Genomic DNA, 6726 nt, shown 5'->3' on the forward strand with positions numbered 1-6726 from the left:
TTTGATCTTGGATTTGTTGGGAAGTGACATGATGTCACTCATATTCTATTAGTAAGCAGTTTCATTTAGAGTATCTTCAAGTAGAGACCTTTATAGCTGGTGGGTGCTCCACATACTTACTATATTCAGTATGTGCTAGTGCTCTCTCTCCTGCCCACCCCCCCCCCCATCTCTGCGTGTGTGTGTGTGTGTGTATATTTCAGGGCAAAGTACCTGTACATATAAAGGTAAATTCAGGCCATGGCAGCTGGCAAAGGTTCCTTCCCTTCAACAGAAATCAGTGACTAAAATTAAGCCTTCCAAACATCTGACTTGCTGACGTATCTGTCCTGCATAAGGATAGAGATCCTGCACCAAGCGGACAAACCTATTGGATTATTAAATTCTCTGCTAAAGCCGGATATAATCCTGCTGGACAACTCCCTTCAGATGACCTGTACCCCGCTCACATTCTGATGACTCAAAGTTCACTCCTGATCTCCTTTCACAACCACATGCCTTGCTGACTTCCCCATTTCTATCACCCAGACTTGACATTGACCTTGCCTGCCAGGGCGGGGATGACTCCCTGAAGATCCAGAATCAGGTTTAGATTCAGACAGAACTGGGTTTCCATGACAGCAACCTCATCCCCAGTGTGGCTCCAGGAGCTCAGGCAGATCATTTAACCTTTCTAAGGCTCTAGCTCCTGGCTCAAAAGAAAAAAAATAAAAAGCCATAATATTTACCTGCCAAGGACTATAATGAAGATTTGGTGAGATTATGTATCTAAGACACATGTCAAATACTCTACAAATGTTAGCTCTTTTTTTTTTTTTTTTTCCCTAATGGTCCCTGACAACTAATAGAATCCTGTTTCCCTCTGAGGACCCACCCAATATATGTTCTTACTGCCTTACATCAGGAAGGGTATTTAAAGCAGAACAGATGGCAGAGCTCCTGTTCTCAGATCAACATTCAAACTCCAGTTGTTGTATTGATCTGCCCGCCTGTTCAACTTCCTGATACCACTCCCATCCACTTCCCTTGCTACACCCCAATTCCCAAACCAAGAACCTATGTATGTCCTACTCTTGCTTTGGGATTCCTGTCCATTTTGCTGCTAAGCATGGATGTTCTCCACCTTCGCCTGGATAACCTCTATTTCATCCCCTCTGGAACTTCTGTCGCTGTGGTTGCCTGTTAGAAGACTCGACCTTCAATTTAACCTCATCTACAGGATTCTGACCATGGGCTTGAGAGGTAGTATCACACGGTTTATTAAAGCACGGATATTTGTTTTGGACAGCCAGGGTTTGAAAATCCAGTGCTACCACTTAATGACCACATAACCTTGAGCAAGTTATTACGTCCCTAACTTTCGGTTTTCTCACCATGAGGGGATTTTATGAGATTTAAATCACATAATGATTTTAAGGCATATAACACAGGATCTGGCATACAGGTAGGTCCTCAATAAATGTCAGTGCTACACATGTAAAGATTTTGACAGCTGGACTCACAGTGACCACTGGCCTCTTTTCTACATCATCCAGTTGCCATGAACCTACCCACAATACACAGCCTTTTCACCTGCTGGCCCAGCTGATCATCCTGGTCTGGTCCCTCTTGATCCATTTCATCCCACAAATTCTCTGTCCACACAGATGCTCCTTTATCCTGACATACACCCTTACCATACTCTCATAATGTCACTAACACATGCCAATATATAATTTTATGCCTCCTAAGTGATAACTCTATTCTATGCCTGCTGCCTCCCCTTGGCCCATCTCCCACAACCTCAGTGAATTTCCATGAACAACAGTTCTGTGTTCATCACTTCACTGTCCTGTTCAAACTTTTGCTAGATTTATAGTGACGAAAGTAGGGGGTCTCCAATACCACGATCTCTAGATGACTGGGACTTCTGATAATGAAATCACCAGGCTGGAAATAAAGCACAAGGATATTAACTAAAAGTATATAGAAATGCATAAATGGTAGGCTCCTCATCTGGCAACCACAACCTTTCAGCAAAGTCTAGACATGGAGAGTGTTAGTTCATCACTGGATTTTGTCTTGGCTGGGAGGAAGGTCCCATTTCTGGAATTTGCATGGTCTTGGACATCTGAGTTGCCTCCATGTGTAATCTTCACGTCACTGTTTAGGGGGTCTGTCCCACAAAAGGAGAGGGCAATTCTCCTCAATAATGTTGTTTTTGATTAGCGGCATCATCAGCTTTAGAGAGGCACAACTGTATGTGATCATGGGGGAACTGTCCATCATGGTGCCCTTATCAGCCTCCACCCCACCACCAGCACCACATACACAGGATGGGGCACATGACCTAACATATTGCACTCTCTGGTGGATGTGGACTGATTCAGTGACCACCAAAGCAGGGCCAATCAGAGCTCTTCCAGGAAATTTCTATGAATGGGACCTCTAAGAAATAAGACCTCTCTTTTCTATGTCTCAAAAGCCCAAGAATATAGGCTGGGAACTACTGAGAGTCAGCTTTCTAGTACATAGAAAGGGGCCTTGGAATGGAGCTGATCCGGAGACAAGTGGAGCTGAGAAATGGGGGGAGAGGGAAAGGACCCTGACAAAGCCACGTGAGTCTTTGGGTTCTCACCATGAGTGAAGCAAGGTCCATCTTTGGACTTTCCAGTCACATGAGCCAATAAATCCTTTTTTGCTTAAGCTAGTGAAATATAGGCTCCTCACACAAATAATCAGATGAATGCTGACGAACTCCCTTCACCAGGAACACAGAATGGGGCGGGGCTGGGGGGAACTTGCTCACCCTTGGCGATGCACTTAATGCTTAGGGCAGAGATGAGTGTGCAGCAGGAGGGAACGTATAGACACACATCTTCACATCTTCACACCTTGTTCACATTCTTATGACTCCTATGTAATTTTACCCCCAGTGACAAAGTTTCCAGAGCACAACTTGCTACTAGAACATATCCTATTAGCAGTGCAATGGTCCCCAAATCCCCACCTTTCTATGAGAATTTCCTTTTCCCATCTGCACTCAAAGCTCTTGGAAGAGTCTTATCGATGACCCTGTAATCAAATCCCCAGAATTCCTGCTGGGGAAGGTTAGGTGGGGAGGAAGCACACAGAAATAATCAGACTAAACATCAACAATAAGATTCAAGACATTTCAGGAGGTCTCGAGATCCCATAATCGCAGACTTATCTTCCAGAAGGCAACCTAAATTTTTATTCAGAAATTTGCACCTCCACTAAAATCTGACACCAACCTTATCACTCTGTCCCATTAACACAGGGTTTCCAAAGCACATTCTAACTTCTCCCATCTCTACAATTCTGCAGAAAGGCAATGAGGTGCACTGGTGCAAGCATGCTTTGCAGTATTAGTCCTGGCCTCGGCACCTTTACGCTCTAATTACCTCCTGGGGATGTTGTGAAAAATCAATTGCCATTATTTGCAAAAATTCATGAAAAGCCATCCAAGCAACTAAGCCAACTAAGCAAAAGTTGGTATTTATTATTTTATTACATATTATAAATAACGAAGATAATCAATGATGGGCCAGATGCCAGGTGCCCCTTTACCTTGTATTAGCATCATTATTACCGCTTCCCTGTGCCCAGCGTGGTGTCCAGCTTGTCCTCCCCTGACCCAAACTCTACTCACTGCACCCTTCGCACACTACATTCTGATTTCTCCCTCTCAATTCCACCGGAACCCATCATACAGCATTTTAAAAAGAGGACAGAAGATCATGGTCCAAAGCCCTCGATCTGCGGATAAGGGAATGTGGGGACGAGGGCACACACAGAAGCCCAGAAAAGCCAAGGAACATATCCATGGTCACGTATTCAGCAGCCTGGTCAGGACGACAACTTGGGTTTTCCAACTCCCCATCCAGGGTTCTTTGCAACCCACCGCACTGCTCCCAGTATGCACCAGACCCCCGGTGCTCAAGGACCATCCCAGGTGCTCAGGGATCTGTGACACGCTCTCCAGCCCTCTCCTCACCCGTCTTTGGCTCCCAGAGGAGTCCATCGGCTAGTAGGACACAACAGCTGTCCCTCCGTGTTCTCTGAGTGTTTGCGCACGTAACAGACCTTAGCAGACAAAACCTGTCTTAAGTCGTGAAATGGAATGGATACACTTGACAAAACTACACATTTATGTAGTGTAGTTATACACTACATATAAAATTTATACAATTTATAAAATGAGGGGTCCATCTCACTGCAGAATTGTTTTTTTGGTGTCTACATGTTTGTTTTTTTTCCCAAATGTGTTCTGCTTGAGGAAGACTTTCCGTGCTGTCTCCTGTTAAGGGAGAGTTAACAGTCAACAAAATTTATTTTAAAGCTGCCTTCCCTTTTAGACTCTACATTGTGTTTAGTAACTAAAGTGCATTATTAGGAGGACTTATTAATTTATCTTCTACTAATTTTGCTCAAGAAATGTAAAAGGTGACATCTGCTTTTATCTTTGTTCTTATCTATTTTCCTAAGCTAAATATGTATTTTTGTTTCCTTTAGGCTGAGAATCTTTACGGGAATGAATGGATTTAAACAATCAGTTCAGCCTCACTCCCCCCTATGTATGAGTAGTTCTCTTCTTCTGCCAATAAGCTATTGCTGAAACCACCCAAGTCTGACTATAGCAATCTAGCCCTTGGAGCACTCAAAAGCTTCACTAAAAATTCCTCCAAGTTAAAATAACAAGTGTAGTCATCCTTCCAAACAGTGATCTTTCCTGAAAAATCCCTTCTGATTATGGGTGCCCTTGGGATACCGCATACCTTTACCTGGACCAGACTCAGGAGCAACAGGTAAAGACTTTCTGTGCCAACCGCCTGGAAATCACACAGAGACTTCGCAGGCAACAACTCGCTCCTTCACTGAAGGCTTTCCCAGCCTAGGATACAAAGCTAATTATAACCAGGGTTACAAATTACAGCTAAATCATCCTGTAATTATGAGCTCTCTACTAGGACTTGGTTAGAGAAAATCATTCCTAACACTTCAGTATACATTTGTAAGAGTAAAAAAAAAATCTCATAATATTAAATTGCTAAAACACTTCCCTATAGTTTCCACTTAAATATTATTTTGTTTAGAAGGACTCCTTCACTTATGCTGTTTGAAAAGCAGGAAACTACAAGCAGTTGCTTCTATATAAACAGCAGAAAAACATAAAAAGTTTCAAAACTGAGCCAACTTTTCACACAATGGTAATATATTCTAGAGTCAGTAGCCAAGTAACAAACTGAAGGTCATTTGATAGTAAGTATTTCTATAATGCAAGTCATGACAAACCATCATAGTGAGTAGCTTTCACAGGAGCTGGGAATATTTAGCATAAAGCCCCTCAGAAAGTGTACCTCAGAAGTCGGTTTCACTGCAAATCCAGAAGAGTTGAATATTCTTACTGACAAATAAGAATAGTTGTCGATTCCTTACATGTATTCTCTATATACAGTTGTCCACGAGTACTTCTGAAGGTCTTCAGAAGAAAGAACAAGGTGAAGAGACACTTTAGTGCAACATTTAGTTCTGAAATACACCAGGCTAAGGTGGACTGGGATGACTCCAATTAGTAAATTACATACATGTGAAGCATGTGACTTCCTGGCATTACCAGTGCCTGGTACTGAATAATGAATCCTTTTTTTTTTTTTTTTTTTTTTTACAATTATCACACACATACACTTCTCAATCAAAATCTAAGGACAATACATAGACACAGAGAGCTTGCACCTACACAATGTGAAAGGCTGGCTTGGACAATTAATTACAGCAAAAGAATGATTACTGAAGCAAATCTTGCAAACCCCAAGCTCTTTTTCCTGAGGGCAGACCAAATGACTGCATGGGGAGAAAAGTAATGCTGAATTTGGCAAATAATTGCTTCGCCTCCCCATTTCGTCCAGGTAGATACTACCACATACTGCTTTAGGAAACCTTGACTACACTTTGCTCCTGCCAAGGACTACTATAAATTGCCGCTGTGGACGTCTTCACAGAGAATGCTGACTCTCTGGAACGGAGACAAAGGAGGGTGTAGCTCGGAGAAACCTAGCCAGGCGCTCCAAGGCTCTGGGCTACCGGAGGCTGCTGCCCCGCAAAGCTTCTCTTGCGCTCTCGGCGCTGGGGAGTCCGAAACTGATGGCGGACTTGGTTCCTTTCCCAAACTTCGGGAGACGGTGTTTACCCTAACTCTGGTGGCTGAAGCAGGGGGCGTGGGGGCGAAGAAGCGCCCCGCTAAGGCTGCTGTGGCTGTCCACCCACCTCCCCGCCGCCCGGCAGCACCCTTCCCTTCCCCCTCACCTGTCCTGAGCGCGGGGCCTCAGGGGTCCAGTCGCCTCTCGGGACTCGCACTGCAGGAGCAGTTGGGACGTCGGGCGCCTCCGGAACCAGAGAAGGAGGCGGCGGCGGGCTCGGGGGCGTCAGCGGGAATCTCGGCAGCCGCGGTCAGCCTCGGGCTCCCCCCCCATCCCGGCGGAGCTCGGGCAGCGGACGCGGCGCGGCCACCGAGCGCGGCTGAGTCAGGCGAGGGGGCGGGCGGGGGAGGGTGGGGGGCTCCCCTACCCCCGAGCCGGGGGGGCGGAGGCGGCCTCGGGGCGGGGGACGTGCCGCTGCTTGTGCCCGCCGCGGGTCGCGGGGCCGCCGGCCGCCGCCATCGAGCGCAGGAGCCTGAGCGCTCCAGCCCTCGGAGGTCACCGGGTGCGGCGCGCGACTCGCGGCTCA

General features: G+C 45.9%; 1 protein-coding gene across 4 annotated transcripts in view; it reads right to left on the minus strand.

Moving 5' to 3' along the window:
- The window catches only part of TMEM200A (transmembrane protein 200A), a 74812-nt gene extending 68392 nt beyond the window's left edge, over positions 1-6420 (minus strand). For 2 of the 4 annotated variants that reach the window (XM_040449224.1, XM_040449223.1), the window contains exons 1-2: positions 6307-6400; positions 5361-5482 (exon numbers count right to left, since the gene is read on the minus strand). The gene's annotated coding sequence lies outside the window, so the exon portion shown is untranslated. Of the gene's footprint in view, positions 1-5360; positions 5483-6306 lie in introns of all 4 variants that reach the window. The other 2 variants (XM_040449222.1, XM_040449221.1) reach the window with 2 other exon arrangements.
- Between the last annotated feature and the right edge of the window lie 306 nt (positions 6421-6726).

Source organism: Herpailurus yagouaroundi, unplaced genomic scaffold (genome assembly GCF_014898765.1).
Source record: "Herpailurus yagouaroundi ecotype Mexico unplaced genomic scaffold, PumYag 198, whole genome shotgun sequence".
NCBI lineage: Eukaryota > Metazoa > Chordata > Mammalia > Carnivora > Felidae > Herpailurus > Herpailurus yagouaroundi.